Here is an 18764-nt window from a genome sequence, read left to right as displayed (position 1 = left end):
TTTGGGGTGTCTGAAGTTTGATTTCTTCTCCCATCTCTAGATCCCTTTTTGCAAACAGAACACATAATTATCTCAATTCAGAAGTGGTGCACAGAGATTTAGAAGTTTGTAAGATATTAAGACAAGAGACCCTGTAAAAGAACTATTTAACAAAATGTTGGGCCAGGGATTTAGCTCAGCAGGCTCAAGTGCATTCCTAACAAGTGCAAGGTTGTAAGTTCAATCCCCAGTAAGAAAAAAATAAAAATAAAAAACATGTTGAGCTTCCCAGTTAACTTCTTTATTTGGATGTTCTAAAGGTAACTTTGACACATTTCCCAAACCAAATTTATCCTTTCTTCTGAACTCTGCTGCTCTCTATGACACTTCTATCTATTCAAAATGCCTAAACCACAAACCTACCTAGAGTTTAATTATCCTAGGCTTGTGCCTTTCTTTCTTTCTCAAATTCAACTGGTGACAAAATCCATTGATTACATTCAACTAGCCAGTTTCTCACATCTATCTCCTCTGCCCCATTCCTGCTCCTATAGCCTAGTTCAAGCCTATTATATCTCACCTGGACTACTGCAGTTGCTCCCCTCTCTTACTCCTAACCAGGCAATTGTAAGCAACACTTTGTGTCTAAATGAATGTACCTATTTCCACTTAAAAGGCCTACATTTTTTTAAAGGAGTCTATAGCACAAGAAAAAGTGTAGCAAAAAATGTCCAGCCCCGGTCAATGCACTTCAGTTGCCTAAGTGATGATTCCTGTTGCAGTTTCTGTTTCTTAGAAATGATTGGTCTCTGTGATGTATAGCTGGTCACTATTAGGCATATTGTAGGAACTGATCAAAGACAGCCAAGTATTCTACCTCTGTACCTCCCCTTTGTAACCCTAGAAAAACCTCCCTCTCTAGATCTACAAGGCCTGGCATTTTGAGGGACAACTGATTCCCTGTCAGTGCCAGTCCAATGTTAAATAAATACTGGGATTTGTTTCAGTGTTTCTGTTGCCACAGCAAAGAAGCATTGCTTTAATTCTCATACTTAATCAGCTCCCAGAGTATATTCTGTCCTTCACACAATTGCTCAACAATTTACATGTTCCCTTTATTGTCTGGCCTCTGACCACTTTTTTAGCCTAATTTCATTCCTCTCCTACCCCACCCTAGTGATAATAAAATACTCCTGTATACCTTAACCTGATACTATCTTCTCATTCGCTTGCACTGTCTTCTAAAACAACTCTTTCCCTTTGTCCTCAGTGCAGTCTCAACTTTTTTTAAATTTTTTTATTTTAAAGAGATTAAGACAAAAGAGGACATAATAAAGCAGATCAGATCAGAACAATGCAATTAACACAGCATTTTACCACAAGACAACCCATAATTAACAGTAACTACCATGTATGGCAGTCTCAGGTTTTCCCAAAATTCAGCTCATGTCTTTGATTTTTTTCCTGATTCCCAGCTAGTAGTCACTGCAGCAGCCTGACACTTCTCTTTTTCTGAATTGAATGTGAAAGCCATGTTTGTACTTGACTATCACTGTGGTCTTTCGCACCTGCTGCACAGCATGCACATAGTAAGTAAATGTTTAATGAATGAATCAAGGACAGCAAAAATATCTTTTAAAAAATTCTTCAGTACAAAGTAGATTGTAAATTTTATGGCACGAACATAGGAATGTTGAGTGTAAAATTTCATCTCTGAATTGTATTCATTTTAATGTGCTTTAAAGTTGGTCTCCTGACCAAAGAAAAGAAATCTGAGTCACATTCAAGCAATAGAGAAATGCTTGGAGCAGAGTCAGAAACTAGGACTCAGGCATTTGTCTTGCTGTACAGTTACTTCTGGGTGAAATTAGCTAGGCTTGGCCTCCCTAGCCACTCTCCCTTATGTGTAGAAACTATAAAAGCAAACAGCAAAGTACTGTATCCCCACTCTACTTATGAGCGAACTAATGCAGTGCTGTTCAAGTTCACATACAGGTAATAAAACCAGGTTCTAAATCTAAGTGTTTTGGTTTAATAAATAACTGCCCCCTGCCCAAGATTCCTTCTTCTTTTTGGTAGTTAAACCCAGTTTTTTTTCTTTAAGAAATTGCTCCTCCAAGAACTCAATCAGACCTCCAAAATTTAAAGAACCAATCCAAAAATGGGCATCTGAGATGAATATACACTTCTTAGATGAAGAAATACAAATGGCAAACAGATATATGAAAAAATGTTCAGCATCACTGTTCGTTCAAAAGATGCAAATTAAAACAACATTGAGATTCCATGTCACCCCAGAAAGAATGTCTGTCATCAAGAAATCAACCAATAACAAGTGCTGGAGGGGCTGTGGGGGAAAAGGAACACTTCTTTCTGTTGGTGGGAGTGTAGACTGGTGCAACTACTGTGGAAGTCAGTGTGGTGATTTCTCAAAAAATAGGACTAGAGGTTCCATTTGACCCAGCAATTCCCCTCATGGATATCATCTCAAAAGAATTAAGCATCATACCACAGTGACATTTGCACACCCATGTTTATATCAGCATAGTTTATAATAGACAAGTCTTGGAAACAACCTAAGTGCCATCAACTGTGAATGGATAAAGATGGGTTTTTTTATACAGTGGAATACTACTCTGCCATAAAGGATATATTTGAGACATTTCTAAGAGAAATGGATGCACCTCGGGTCCACACTTTTAATTGAAATAGATTGGATACACATGTGTAAATACTGCATTGTTTCTCTGGTGTGAGAAACTTGAAGTATATATAAGGAGAAAAATATATAATACGTATTGTGAAATAGGAAAATGTTCAAATGGGGATAGGAACAAGGAAAAGGGGAAGGGTAAATAGAGATGGGAGGAAGGGTTGGAGGGAGAGTAGGGGAATGGGGAAAAAACAAGTTATATCATGTACAGGTACAAATTCTCTATGATAAATGTGATTATTATGTATATCTAAAATGTACTGATAGGGCTGGGGATTTAGCTCAGCGGCATAAGTGCCTGCCTTGCAAAGCACACAGTCCTGAGTTTGATCCCTGGTCCCAAAAACAAAAAAACAAACAAACAAACAACAAAACAATAAAATGTACTGATAAAATCTAATTTAAAAAAGAAATTGCTTCTCCATATTTGAGGTAAAGTGTAGTGACCATCAGTCATAAGCCTTCACCTCCTCCAGCACACACATTAGAGAGGGTATGTAAGCCAAGTGAGGCCAGATGTTCTTTTTCATGGATTTGAGGGAAGAAGTGACAAAGAATAAAAATATCTAAGATCATAAACATTAGTTATAAATATGGGCTCAGAACATTGACTTCTATTTACGTCTACAACTAATTTTTGTGAGAAATAGGAAATCTCTGGTCACGTAATAGCAGATACGTGAAGGCATCTATTGAGGGTTATGTGTATGTGTGAATGAGTTTGGGGAATTTCTGTTACACACTCATAATCTCTAGAAAAGACAAACTAGGTTTTGCTATAGTATTTTCCAAATCTCAGCAATTTACCAAGGGTCTATTTGTTCATATATGTCCAACGTGAATTGTCAGAGGAGCTCTGTTTAACCACATTCTCATGGGAACTCGATAATAGAAGCTGCATCAGAGTCAGGGAGATGACATAAAAATAATGTAATATGTAGTAAACACAGAAGGATATATGCAACATACTTTATGAAATTCAATATTAAGTTGAACACTCATGATCTCACTTCAGAATCTAAGAGCTATTCCATTTCCCATAACCTGTATTTTGAATTTTGTTCAATGCTAGAGTTGAACCCCAGGAATATTGAGTTAAGTCTCCAGCCACATTTTTTTTTGAGCTAAGATCTCACTAAGTTACCCATGCTGGCCTAAACTTACCAATTTCTCCTGCCTTAGTCTCATGAGTCGCTAAAATTGCAGGTGTGTGCCAATATGCCTTGCTCTTGAAATTCTTCTAGCCCTTTACTTTTTAAAACAGTATTATGGCATGTAATTATATCTGAACAACATATCATTTTGTTTTACTTGATTTTTTAAATTTGGGGGGGAGGATGGTTTTGGGACAGGGTCTCACTATGTAGATTACAGTAGCTTTGAACCTACTACGTAGTCCAGGCTGGCTTCAGTCTCAAAGTGATCCTCCTGCCTCAGCCTCCCAAGTTTTGGAATTAGAGGCATGCACCACCATGCCTTGCTACTTGCCTTTTAGTTTTATAAAAATGCTATTTTTAAAATGGTGTTGGGATTTATACCTAGAGACCTGCACATGCTAGGAAGTACTCCACCACTGAGCTATATTCCAACCCCTAATCTTACAAAAATGTTATTTTTCTGGGCACGGTGGCATACACCTGTGATCCTAGCACTTGGGAGGCTGAAGCAGGAGGCCATGAGTTTGAGAACAGCTATGTATAGCAAGACCCTATCCTGAAAAAGCATTATTTTTATGTAGCTTTCTGTAACTTCCTTTTTTCACTAAACTTGATTTCTCTAAGACTTACACATGCTGTTGCATATAGCTGTTGTTAATTCATTTTTCACTTCTTTATACTATTTCACCATGTGAATAGGCCACAATTTACTCATTCTCCTACTCAGCGGAAATATAGGTAATTTCCACCGATGTTATAATGAATCTTTTTGTACTGCACATGTCTCCTGATGAGACCTATGGCATCCAAATATTCACCTTTATAAGTTAGTGAAATTTTAAAAACTAATATCACCAGGTGTGATGTCATAGGCTTGTAATCCCAAGCACACAGAAGGCTGAGGCAGGAGGATCACTATGAGTTTAAGGTCAGCCTGGGCTACACAGTGAGTTCAAGGCCAGCTGAAACTATACAGTAAGATCCTGTCTCAAAAAATAATAATATTTAAAAATAATAATTAAATTAATTATTTAATAATAATAATTAAAAATATTGGGAATAATAGTGCCTGCTTTACCTCCCTTACAGATAGTTTTGAGAAAAACATGAGCTAGTGGATATAAAAACACTTTCAATACATTCAGAAGACATGGTTAATGTACACATTTTTGAGTCCAAAGTCAAAATTCTACATTTTGCTTCATATGAATAGTGGTTTCATGGAACAGAAAGACCAAGAACTTTGTACCTTAAAGTATTTCTGAATTTTATAATGAAATAGCAAGACTTTTGAATTCGGAGGCAGACATCAGTTTGTTTTCTATCAGCCTCTGCTCATTTCTTCCAGCAAGAGCACCTTCATTTTCCAAAGAAATACCTCTGTCCTAGTTTTAGAAAAATCCTCAAGTGTTCTCTTTCTTCAACCACCTGCCTGGGGCTTACTGTTTTCATGGCTTTTGTTTGTTTGCTTGCTCACACTGGTTTGCAGCTTAGAGATTCCTTTTACTAATGGTAAATCTAATATAATAGACTGATTAAAAATGGCTATCACAGTTCACATCTCCCTATATCCACATCCTTTTGCAGTTCCTCTTATTAAGCATTACCCTCTATTTCTCCACCCTTGGAATATGGGCTTTAAAAAGAAGAATGTGGGCTTTTTTTATTTTGATCAATAAACTATAGCTGAAGTTTATCTAGGCTTCAAGTTGCCTTTTATGCCTCTCCTTACTCTGTTGAACCTTTGGAACTACCATGTAAATGAGCCTTTAGGAGAATGAGCAGTCCATTCATCTAACTAGCCTAGCCAAGACTACACTACACCTGTAAGACCCCAGCAAACCCACTAACAATCCACACATTATAAGCCCAGCCAATATCAGTCAAGCCTAGTCCAGATCAGCAGAGCTATATAGTACATAGCAATTGCTAACTCTCACATCCATCAGTGCAATAAAAATTATATTATGTATATAGGATGTAGTTGTTCTGTAGTTGGGAGGGCCCTTCAGAATATCTGGTCTTCTGAACTTTCTCCCTGACTACTTCATTTCCTTCTTTTGTGTGTCCCTTAAGATTAGTATTTCCTAGAGTTTCTGTTTTCTACCATCTTCTCACTATACTTTCTCCTTGGTCAATTTCATCCTATTCATGCCCTGATTTCTTAATCTTCACACAGATTTCTCACAAATCTACCTCTAACTGAGCTATATTGAGCTCCAGATGAAGAGTTCAGATGGACTTCTGGACAAATCCACGTACTACTCTCCCAGAAAAAGAATATGAAACTCTATATGAAGTTTAGCCCCCAATCCTCCATTGTTTCTTACACTTTTTCCTCCTCCAGCTTGATTCTCCTATCTTTGGTTAATGTCTCTACCATTCTCATGGTCAGGCCAGAATATGGACTTATCCCAGACTCTTTACTCATCCCACATGATCAATTACTTCTGTAAGTATCTTATATCTATTCCTTCTTCTTCATCTTAATAGCCTTCTCACTGCCTTTCTTGTTCATTTTTTAGCATCAACAGACAAGCATGGTGGTACATGCCTATATTCCCAGCAACTTGGATGCTGAGGCAGTCGAATCACTGTGAGTTTGAGGCCAGTTTGTGCTACATAGTAAGTTCAAGGCTCCCCTTGTTTTAAAAAAACCAAAAAAAAAAAACATCAAAAATTAGCATCAACTAGGAGACTATTATAAATGCAGACCTCGCAGTACCCATCTCAGGCATAATCTATCAGAATCTGTTTTAACAATATCTCTGGTAAACTCCTAAGTACATTAAAGTATAACTGGCAGTACCATGGTTGAGTCTCAATCCGGACAAATATGAGTTCTCAATAGTTTATTAAAATTTTTGGTATTGCATTTTGAGAAAGACATCAATCCATTCATGAGTACTTCATGCCCATGACCCAGATACTTTCCAGAAGTCCCAACTTCCCAACAAATGTCACATTGGGGAATTAAGATTCCAATATATGAGTATTCGGGCTGAGCCTTTAAAGCTCAGCAGCCCAAGCACTTACCTGGTAAGTGTGAGGTCATATGTTTGATCCCCTGTACAAACAAAACAATATATATATATATATATATATAAATTTTTGGGAGGCACACTTGAGCCATAGTGGAGTACAGGCACATTATTTTATAATTGCTAACACTACATAGTATGCCAAAAGATAAATGCTTCCATTAGACAGATCAACTCCCTACAGACAAATGCTTTGTTCCGAGTTTCAGCTACTATAAGCAATGCTGCAACAATTATCATGCACATATATTTTGGTGAACTTCTAAAAAGATAGAAAGATTTCTGGGTATATTGGTTATAATTTTGTATAGTTCCAGCAGCAGCATGAGATAGAGCTACTCAATTTCTTTCACAGTCTCTGATCTGCAGTCTATACTTTATCCAAATGGTATTCTAAATGTAAATGCATCACTCTACCTTCACCCTTGAATTCCAGCAGCTTCATTACCACACCCCACCCAGAAATATGTATTATTAGTCCTTATCTCAGAACTAAAGAACTGAGAATCTGAGGATGGAGAATTTTTTTTTTATTTTTGCATTGCTTTGTATTAAACTTAAGGCCTCATGTGCTAGCACTCTATCACTGAACCACATTCTCAGTCCCTGTAATATACGCTGTGTTTAATAGGCTAAGTGATTGAGATGTCTGCCAATGGCTGAGAACCATTCATTACTTTTATCAAGGTGGACATAGATGGCTGCCAGTAGCAATGGAAGTGAGTTTCATCCTTTAAATCCAACAGGGAAGAAAGTTCTAAAGCAGGACACCCCCCCCCGCAAAAGGCTCAATCTAACTCTTACTAAGGTTGCAAGTTCTTTCCTGAACTAATAATGTCTGTGACCAGAACTGGAATTAGAACTAGTTTACCACAAAACACATGGGCTATGAATGAGAATATAAATGCAAATAAGTCTAGGAATTGTTAGGGGGAAAGTTGGTAATAATGATTGCTAGGAAAGTATTACCAAAGCCCACAATATCCAATCAAATAATATATTGATGTTATGTTTTAATATGTATTGCTAAATTGTTTCCTCAAAATGTGGCAGAGCCACATTTTCACATTGCTTTGTATTAAACTTAAGGCCTGTTTGGTGGTGTATGCCCGTAATCCCAGCACTTGGAAAGTGGAGGTGGGAGGCTTGCCACAAATTAGAAGCCAGTCTAGGCTACATAGTGAATTCAAGGTCATCCTGCACTACATAGCATGTGAACTTGTCTCAAAAAAAGAAAACAAAACAAAATGTTGCACAGACTTACACTCCCACCAGCAGTGTATGAGATTATGTTCCCTTATGCCTTCAAAAACTCTGCATATAATTAAACTTTAAAACATTTTTCCAATCTGATAGGTTACAGTGGTATTTTATTGTTTTGATTTCTATTTCTTTAATCATAGGTGAGATTGCATATCTTTTTTTGAGACAGGGCCTCACTATGTAGTTCAAGCAGGCTTCAAACTTATGATTCTAATGCCTTAGCCTTCCAAGTGCTAGGATTACAGGCGGTCACCATCATGCTCAGTTGAATATCTTTTCAAATTCCTGTTGATGTGTGTATTTTTCTTGCTAAACATCCTTATGTCATTCATTGTTGGGTTTTCATTTTTCATACTGATTTGTCTAAATATCATAGATTGAAGAACCTAAACCTTTTGCCATAAATGTTGCAAATGTTTTCTAGTTTTGAATTTATAATAATTTTTTGCTTCACAAACTTTTGATCCTAGCACAGTAACAACCAAAAACCTTCATTATTCCTAGAGTACAAAGAAGTACATTCATGTTTTCCTCTGCAATTTCCATTTTTTGTATTTCCACTTTTGATTCCTCAAGACTATATATATATATTAGCTTTTTGAGACAGGGTCATAGTCCAGGCTGACTTCAAACTCACTATGTAGCTCAGGCTAGTTTAGAACTCATGGTGTTCCTTCTGCCTCAGCTTCCCACGTGCTGAGATTATGGGAGTGCACCACCACCATGCTCAGCTGTTTGTCATTTTTTTCTTGAGACAAGGTCTCACCATGTAGTTCAGACCTGCCTTGAATTCACAGCAATCCTCCTGCCTCAGCTTTCCAAGTGCTAGAAATATAGGTATGCACCACCACACCTGGCTGTTTGTTTTTTGAGACAAAGTCTTGCTATATAGTCCAGGGTGACCATAAACTTTTTAGTCCAGCTGGCCTTGATCTCATGGCGATTCTTTTACCTCCACCTCCTCCTGCAGGATTATATTTTGGTCTAAGTAGTAAAAATAATTCCTCCCCACCACCAAATAGTGACCTGAGAATTCACACTTCCCATGAGCCAGCAGTGGCCATGCAGGGACAGGAAAAGAAGCAAGAAGCCAGTTTGCCTTACCTGTGAGCCAGCCAGTGTATAGGCTGGGAGACAAGAAGCTGTGCACCCCCTCTTAAACCCTCCCCCGCCACTGCCATAAGTAACCAGCTGATTTGGAGGATCACAGTCTGAGTTGATAGTAATTGAGGTACAAAAACAACTTAATTCTTGTACTGTTTGATTTTGCAGACCTAAAGCCAGTACTCTGACCATCTATTTAGAGGATAGCAATCTGCAATATAGCAACTATGGGGATTTCCTTCTGCCTTGTTTTTGAAATCCAAAACTGTTTGTTTTGTTTTGTTCCAGTTTATTGTTTTCTTTTCTTCAATTTTCTGTTTTGATTGGTTTTATTCTGTTCTGCTTTGTTTGATTTTATTATGTCTGATGGTAGGGGCAGCAATTTTGAAGATAACAAGACAGTGTGGTAAACATTGTTGGATTTCCTATTATCCTGTTTTGAAATCCTATATCACTTTCACAGTTTTGTTTTGATTGGCTTTATTTTGTTTTATTTTATTTGGTTTTTATTCTCTTCAAAATAAAAACAAAACAGTGACCTGAGTACCACTGATGACATAAGCCTTTTTCCCACTGATTTCAATTGCCGCCCTTAAAACAAATGAAATTGCTTTATGTATTTCATCCAGGAACCTATTTGTTCCATTGATTTAATTTTTTCCCCATACTAAGGTGCTTTAATCATTTTACCTTTGAAGTATTTTTTAATATCTGATGGGAGTATTATAATGCTTTCTATTTTTCAGAAATGATCTAGTTATTCTCCCATGTTTTTTTCTATGTGAACATTGGTATCATGTGTCAAGTCAGGGAAGCTTCTTAATTTTTGGTGATGGTGCTATGGATTGAACCCAGGGTTTCATACATGCTAGCAAATGCCTGACCACAGAACTACATGCTCAATAACAGTGAAATTTTCTAAAATTAAAGATCTGGGTCTTTACTCCAAGCATAGTTGTTGTAAAAATGATAGAAGTTTTAAAAATATGATAGTCTGTACCAGGTTTACTAGTTTCTCCCCAAAACTCATATCCCCCTGGAATGTGTGATCATGAATTTATTAGGAAACAGTCTTTGCTGATATAGTCATATTACAATGAGGTCATAAACCAGACATACTACCACATGCCTGTGATTCCAGCACTCAGGAGTCTGAGGCAGGAGGATTGCCAAGAGTTTGAGGCTAGTTGCACTAAATAGTGGGTTAAAGGCAACCAGAACTACATAGAAATATCTTGTTTTGGGCTGGGGATTTAGCTCAGCGGCATAAGCACCTGCCTTGCAAGCAGGCAGTCATGAGTTCAATCCCCGTTACTGATAAAAAGGAAAAAGACAAAAAATAAATAAATAAATATCTTGTTTCAAAAAATCAAAAGAAATAAAATAAAATATGATAGAGGTTACACTATCCTGAGATGGGCCTTAATCCAATGATTGGTTTCATAATAAAATAGAAATTCAGACACAAATAAGATATGCCATGTGACAGGGAGGCAACAGTAAGTCTATAAGGCAATGAATGTCAAGGACTTCAACTATCAGAAGTTAGAAACAGGCAAGACTACATGCTTTCTTGAGGCGTTCTGAGAGAGCATGGCCTTCCTGAAACTTTGGCTTCAAACAAGCCTCCAGAACTGTGAGACAATAAATTACTGTTTAAAACCACCTAGTTTGCGGTACTGTTAAGGTAGCTTTAGGAAACTAACATAAATTTATATCTGAATTTTTTGTTTGATTATTTTGAGACAGGATCTCACTATGTAGTTCAGGCTGATCTTGAACTCACTAGAGAGCCCAGCCTGGCCTGGAACTCACAGCAATTCTCCTGCCTCAACCTCCTGAGCACTAGGGTCACAGGCATGCACCAACATACATGGCAACAATTTTAACTTCTATAATTCATTTTTTTTCAAGACAGGATCTTGCTATGTAGTTCAGGCTGTCTTTGAACTCACTATGTAGCACAGCCTAACCCTCGAATTCACAGCAATCCTTCTGTATCAGTTCCTGAGTTCTAGGTTGACAAGTACGTATCACCATGCCTGGCTTAAATGATAAAACTGAAATCAATGTTGATCACAAGATCACAATATTTGATAAGTTTCATTTTATTTATTTTGCAGTACGGGGGTTGAACCCAGGGCCTTCACACTGAACTATATCCTCAGCCCTTTTTTATGTTTTATTTTGAGGCAGGATCTTGCCTCAGTTGGGTTTGAACTTGCAGTTCTCCCCCCTCAACCACCTAGAATGCAGGGATCACAGGCATCTCCCTGGAACTCACAGCCACACCTGGCTAAATCTTCATTTTAAGTATTTCCCTTTATGATAATTAACTTGATAAAGACTTTAAAAGTAAATAAATAAATGTGACACTGGGAAAAAACAAGAAGGATTTCCCTGCTGACATGACTGTTATTGGTGCTGTTAATACTGTGACAATATTGGGAACATTTCTGATAAATTATTTCAAAATGCAAAGTTTAGTACATCTAAAGCTGTTAATTCTTGCAGTTTTTCTAAAAAGATTTAACTTTACACAACCCATTTTCAGTTGGATTCAGAGTATAACCAATCTTAAATATAAATTTATACAATGCTATTTTAATGTTCCCTCTATTGTTTCTTGTAACTTGTGGACATCATACAAAAAATGGAAAGTAGCTGGACATGGTACACTCCTGTAATCCTAGCACTTGGGAGGCTGAAGCAAGAGATGGTTTGTAAGTTTGAGAGCAGCCTGGGCTGCAAAGTGAGCCCAAGGCCAGCCTAAACCGCATAGGGAGACCCTGTCTCAAAAAAAACAAAACAAAAAGAAAAAGAAAAAAGGAAGGTAACTTCAAGATCTGTATATAATTGAAACTTTCCATTTATACATTCTTTTGTTGTACCTTCAATTACAAAGAAAAACTTTAAACTGTCTTCCTCCTTTGGAAGGAGTGGTTGACATAGGACCATAGTTCAGGCTGGTCTTGGACTCACTATGTATATCCTAGGCTAGCCTTGAACTTGTGGCAAGTTCAAAGTTCAAGGCTAGCCCCAGCCTCTTAAGTGCTGAAACAATGGGCATGTGCTATCATGCTCTGGTACCTTCTTCAATAATACTTGGTTTTTCTAAAGTTTTTTATCCTATATGTCCATTGTGATGATCTTTTTGTTTGTTTGGTTTTTGAAACAAGGTTTCACTATGCAGTTCAGGCTGGTCTTAAATTCACAGAGATAATTCTGCCTCAATCTCCTGAGTGCTGGGATTACAGGCATGTGCTACCATTCCGGTTTATTGTAATGATCTTTAATTGTGTTAGTGTTTCTCAGGATTCCCCAGGCCTAGGTGATGGGTTTTATTTTGTTTTCTGAAACTGGGGAGCTCTGAGTTACATCTTTGGATTTTTTTATTTTTATTTTGAAACAGGATCTTGCTAGCCTGGAACTTGCAGCCTTGTATCTCAGCCTGCATATCTGTGATTACAGATGTGCATCCCTGTTTCTGCTAGTCTTTAGTTTTAACTTCTGCTTCTAAACCTGTGGATTATTTGCTTTGCAATGTTGCATCAGTTTTCAAAACCAGAGATTCTAAATGCTTTAAAGAATTCTGTTAATTCTGTCATACATTTTACTGCAATGTGTATGAGTACGCTTTCATTCTGTAATAATTTGTTGGTAAACTTTATTGCCTGAGCTCCATATGTTCTTGTCCCTGTGCAAGGCAGACAAACTTTGGAGCCAGCCATGATGATGCATCCTGGCTCTCAGGAGGCTGAAGCAGAAGAATCACCATGAGTTTGAGGTCAGCCTGGGCTATATAATGAGTTTAAGGCCAGCCTGTACTACAAAGCAAGATCCTATCTCAAACAAAAACAAAAACAAAGGAAAGCAAAATACAAGACAAATTTATGGGCCAGGGATGATTTCTAGTGATAGAAGCAAAAGCTTACATCTCACTACAGGTCTTTTCACTGCCTCTGCAGGCCCTCCTCTCTCCCAGGGCTTTTGCTACTGCAACCTCTGCTGCTGCTTCTGCTGTCATAGTTGTTGCTGATATGATGTCTGCATTTGGTCCTGTGATGCCCTGGATTACCCTACATGTGTGTACAAGGTGGCCTGGCCAACTTCTCAGTGTGCACTGCTCCTTAGTATATCTTTTCTGCTCATGTAGATGCTGTTTTCTCACTGGACTACACTTATGAAACAAGTTCAGTCTTGGCCTAGTGGCACATACCTGTAATATCACCAATCTGGGAGGCTAAGGCAGAAGGACCACATATTCAAGCCCAGCCTGGACAACTTTGTAACTTATTGACTTAATGAGACTCCATATCAAAAATAAAAAATAAAGATTATGGTTATAGCTCAATGGGAAGACCGATGTTCAACCCCCAGTATCACAAAAACAAAACACACACATTCAAAGATAGTTATTAAGAATTATAAGGCGAGATTATCTTGTGGTGAAACACTATTTTGCTTAAATGGCTATGTTGTGACCTGTGCTGTTTTGTTGTTATGCCCTCTTTTTTATCTCAATCTCCTTTTTATTATCTACTTTTTCATTTTTATCCTTTTAATTAAAGGAAAAATAAATAAAAAAATAGCAGGATATATTATAGTAACCCACTTTGATTTCCTATTAACTTGATTTGAAACTCTGCATTGCTCTCACCATCTTGTTTTGACTGATTTTCCTCTATTCTGTTATGCTTGATACTACCAAGTTCGAAAGTATAGGCAACAACTATGAAGACAATAAGATTCATCGTGATGCCCATTCTGGTTGACTATTATCTTCTTTTGAAGTCCTCTAATGTCTCCAATGTTTTGGTTTTATTGGTCTTATTCTTTATTGTTTTGTTCAATTTTATTATAACTGATGATATAGGCAATTCTTTTTAAGATAACAAGAGGCATTATGGTAACCATTGTTGATCACCTTGTATTTTGTTTTTACATTATGTATTATGTCCATCCTTTTGATTTGACTGACTCTGTCCTGTTATGTCACATTTGGTTTTACTTTCTTCAAAAAAAAAAGTAACAAGAACTGTAGGAATAATAAAACCCAAAATGTGTAATTGTCATTATACAAAAGAAAGGAAAAGAAAGTTCTCTAAAAGATATAACTGCATATATATTTAAGTGTATAAGATAGATAACCATGTTACTGAGTTTTATTGGATCATTGAACAAAACTGTTTGCAGTCTCACTGTTTGAAAGTCCCCTCTATATGCTTTAATATTGTAACTTCAACAACTATTTCTAAGATGACAATATGTAATTAACTAGTGATTTCCTGTTTTTCTGAAATTCTGTATAACTTGTACCTTCTTTTATCTCCTTAAATAAAATTTAAAAAAAAGAATTATAAGGCAATGACAGCAGTGCATTAAATGAAGTCCACATTCATTCCTGAGAAGAGACCACTGCACAGGTTGCCACATCTAGCTGGCCAGCTCTAAAGGAGCATGTTGGTGTACTCAGTTGCCTAGTTTGGCATCCTGATAATTTTTATCCCAAGTGTTTGATAACCATATTTTGTTTCTGTTGTTCAAATTATGCAAAGAACTACCATATGCCATTACTTCTGAATGTATTTGATCTGTATCATCAGAAACCCTGGCTTGGATTTATACTACCTATGTGACCCTGAGCAAATGAATTAAAATTTCTGTACTCCACTTTCTCATCCATAAAACTGGGACGTTGATACCATATGGTGGATCCAACAGATAGATTCATGCTCTTATGTATGATTAACAAAGAATTGGGGCTGGGGATTTAGCTCAGTGGCATAAGCGCCTGCCTTGCAAGCAGGCAGTCGTGAGTTCGATCCCTGGTACCGCTAAAAAAAAAAAACCAAAGAATTGCAAGCTACATCCAATGGTAAAAGAAAAAGGAATTATATTTATTGAAGATCACGGGAAGATGTGATCAGGGCAGGTTCATGCTGACAAAAATTTGTCCTGAACAGAAAAGTGGTGCTGAGATGGCAGGAAAGTAAGTATACATAGATAAATCAGGATTTCAGAATTTAAAAGTTGTGCATTCCAGTCCAGGTGTCTTTCATTGGGTCTCTGGGTACGACTAACAGGAATGATTGAGTACTGAGTCATCCTTAGGAGCATCTAGTATGCAAGATTTTCCCAGAGTTCAGATTAAATTACATGTATGAAATAGTCCATATTTATGAATTTTTAACATGGTTAGAGTGAAGAAAAGATTACTATTGGTTAAGCCCATGAGATCTAACATGCAAGTACTCTGGTCTGGAATGTTGCAGATTTCCTGGGCCTTTTTGTTGTGCTTTCTGTTTATCTTAGAACAATGAAAGGAGGATTGCCCCTGGGGTGTTGCTCAATTTCCAGTGGACAGAGGATAGTGGTCTCACAGCTCTAGTTGTGCTACCTGTACTAATGGCCCTAGTACCCACCTAATAGGATTGCTGAAATGACTGAGTTAATTCATGTAAAAAGTTTATAGCAGTACTTAGCACACAATACTCAGATAATGTCATTATTTTTACTTTTTTGTTCTGTCTTTACACTTTTTTTATAAAATGTGGGGTTTTTTCATCAGTACACACCTGCAGTACATAATGTTTACATTTCTTGTGTGGTGTTGGTACAATTCAGGTCTGTTTTGGAGTAAGCATATTCTTCCTCATGTAATGTTTTTCTTTTTTCCAAATCCTTCCTTTTTCGCCTTATGTATTTCACAGTTGACTTTAGCTCTCATCATTGTTCATCCCAACAGCTAGATGTACTGTCTTTCCACACACCAAATGGAAATGATCTTGCTGAAATCCCCTCTTAAGGGAGGTAAGCAATGCTTCCAACAGGAATGTAGTGTTACAGTTACCTGTGTAGTTAAAAACAAGTGATTATAAATTCTGGACAATAAAGGCAAGGCAGGGACCATCACAGTCCTTGACTTGAAATTATACTACAAAGCTACTGTGATAATAACGGTATAATTATTGGCAAAACAACAACAAAAATAGGCATGCGGATCAACAGAACAGAAGATGCAGAAACAACTCCAAACATAGCCACCTTTTCTTTGACAAAAGGGCCAAAAACCTTTGCTGGAAGAAAGATTGCCTCTTTAATAAATGGTGCTGGGGAAACTGGATTAAAACTAGACCCGCATCTCTCATCGTACACTAAACTAAAATCAAAATGGATCAAAGATCTAAATATTAAAACAAATACTAAATCTGCTTGAAGATGAACTCTTGAAGACATAGGTATGGGCAAAGACTTTATGAACAAAACCTTTATCACACAGGTAATACTACAAAGAATAAAGAGCCAGTCCAAAAATGTGCATCTGAAATGAATAGACACTTTTCAGATAAAAAAGTACAAACAGTAAATATATGAAAAATGTTCAACATAACTGGTCATTGGAGAGATGCAAATTAAAAGAACACTGGGATTCCATCTCACTCCAGGAAGAATGGCTATTATCAAGAAATCAACCAACAACAAATGCTGTTGAGGTTTTAGAAAAAGGAACCCTTCTCCACTGTTGCTCGGAGTATAAATTAGGACAATCAATATGGAAATCCTCAAACCATATTTGCACTTAACTGAACCAACATGGTGACCAAAAGGAGAGTTCAGAGGCTTCAAATTGGCAGAAGCCTTAGGGAGGATTTAAACTGAGGGACTTAGGACAAAAGGAAGGATACAATGTGTGGATTTTACGGGGTGCAAGGTTTAACGTCATGGCTTTGAAACTCAGTTGGCTCCCATAAATCAGTGTCCTCACAGGATGGAAGAATTAAAGTCACAAGGTGACATGGGGAAAAACCTTACCTGCGGAAGGTGCTCAATGTATGCAAGCAGCGGTCTCAGCAAACTATTTATTTTGTAGTTTGGGGTCAAGAGTTCAATTCCTCTCATAGTAGGAGAAGGAAGAGGGGAGAAGGCAAGAAGAGAGTGAGAGTGTGAGTTTATGGTGTGGGATATTTAACTCCCTCTTTACCAGGATGTAGGAACTTTTTGGCCCCACTCAAAATGGAGTCAAGGGTTTGCCTCGCCTAAGATGGCGGCTTCTCCGCCTCTCGGCCCAAGATCTCCAGCAGTAATTGGGCGCCTTAAAGAGACAAACTAGCTGGGTACCACCCCACTTTCTCAAGGTGGCGCCCCACCCCTGTTGATGTCAAATTGGAACCGGGGGCTGTCTTTTCTCCGCCTCCATCTCGGTCACACTGGCGCCCAGCCCCCAGAAAATGGCGGTTCGTTTGTGTCTTCGTGTAACGCCGCCACTCTCAATATGGCAGCTGTTTACTTCGTATTTCTCCCTTTATCCATCCGCTTCAACTTCCTCGTTGTTTTGAATAAACTTTATTGATACTAGCGAATTGCTTAGCACCACTACAGGGTTTCTCCGGGGGACTTTTCTGACCGTCTTCCTTAGATCCGGCAGGTGGTGCATTTCATTACTTGTTGGTTTACTCACGGCTGTCCTACTGGCTCAGCAACGAAGCCACTTCGCCACTTGTCCATTCGTCAGGCAGCCACCGGAGTAGGCCTGAGCTTCTGTCTCTAGTTAGGCCCGAACAGCTGAGCCGTGGGGAAGGCTGTGGAGAAGGCTTCCCAGAAGCACTGCTGAGCTATAGCGCGCCACGAACCCCAGCGGGTGACCAGCGAAGAGGCAAGCCGCTTTTGCTGCGTCCGCGGCGTTCAGGTGAAGATCCCATAATTCGGCGCGCGCCGCCGCTGGGGCCGGAACTGCCGGGGCGAGCCTTCCCTGGTTAAGGGGAGGCGACGCACAGTCCAGGAGCTATCCCGGCCGCCGGCGTGAAGCTAGGACCTACAGTAGCGGGTGTGAGGAATCCCTGCACTTTTGGGCATGAGGAAGTCCCTGTAGCATTCGGGACTGAGGACATTCTTGTCAGGCTTGAGGAGTGAAGAGGTTCCTGTCAAGTCGAGAAGTCGTAAAGAGGTTCTCGTAAGTTTCAGGGGCTGCAAAGAGGACATTCCTGTCAATTTCAGGATCTAGCACGAGATCTCTTGTAAATTTGGGGACTCTGGAGAGTCCTTGTAGTCTGAGTCTGAGAACGCTGTAAGGAAACACCTGCCAGTTTCTGAGCGGTGAAAAAAAAAATCATTGCTGAGTTTTAGGAGTGTGAGGAAATTCTAGTCAGTTACATCGAGTTAGAAGGGGTCCTTTTTTAGTTTCAGAGGTGCGTGGAGAAGCTTGTCATCTTCGAAGTAGAGGACGAACTGATTAATTTTGAAATTGAGATTTATTTCACTTTTTGAGGGTGATGACTAGTCGGGGAAGGAATGGTACTGAGACTGAAGGAAAGGATCATTTAAACTCTCCGAACACGACCTCACAACAGTGATTTGAGTTGGGTGCTTAGTCTAGTCTGCCGCCTTCTCGAAGGCTTCGAGGTGATTTGCAAGTAGCCTGAGCAGACTGTGAAGGAGGTCGCTTCTCTTATATCTGGTTGCTTCTCTTTGAGAGGTGATTCAAGGGTCTGTCTCCGAGGTACCCTC

The 18764-nt window shown here is 38.5% G+C and overlaps 1 protein-coding gene and 1 long non-coding RNA gene across 9 annotated transcripts in view; one reads left to right on the top strand and one right to left on the bottom strand.

Annotated features, from left to right (window-relative positions):
- Nucleotides 1-15752: 15752 nt before the first annotated feature.
- Nucleotides 15753-17259, bottom strand: LOC106025569 (uncharacterized). The gene is made up of 2 exons (XR_001199170.3): nucleotides 17073-17259; nucleotides 15753-16110 (listed from the first exon to the last, which is right to left on the bottom strand). It is a non-coding gene; the product is annotated as an uncharacterized LOC106025569 (long non-coding RNA).
- A 517-nt stretch (nucleotides 17260-17776) lies between these two features.
- The window catches only part of Phf8 (PHD finger protein 8), a 147530-nt gene continuing 146542 nt past the window's right edge, over nucleotides 17777-18764 (top strand). For 3 of the 8 annotated variants that reach the window (XM_023561305.2, XM_063245936.1, XM_063245938.1), the window contains exon 1: nucleotides 17777-17946. The gene's annotated coding sequence lies outside the window, so the exon portion shown is untranslated. Of the gene's footprint in view, nucleotides 17947-18008; nucleotides 18211-18764 lie in introns of those variants that run through there. The other 5 variants (XR_010046551.1, XM_063245935.1, XM_063245937.1 and 2 more) reach the window with 2 other exon arrangements.

The sequence above is a fragment of the Cavia porcellus genome, unplaced genomic scaffold, assembly GCF_034190915.1.
Source record: "Cavia porcellus strain 051 isolate PalLab524CR breed Dunkin Hartley unplaced genomic scaffold, mCavPor4.1 scaffold_3, whole genome shotgun sequence".
NCBI lineage: Eukaryota > Metazoa > Chordata > Mammalia > Rodentia > Caviidae > Cavia > Cavia porcellus.
The sequence above is the reverse complement of the archived record's forward strand: the minus strand, read 5'-3'. Positions and strand labels throughout refer to the sequence as shown.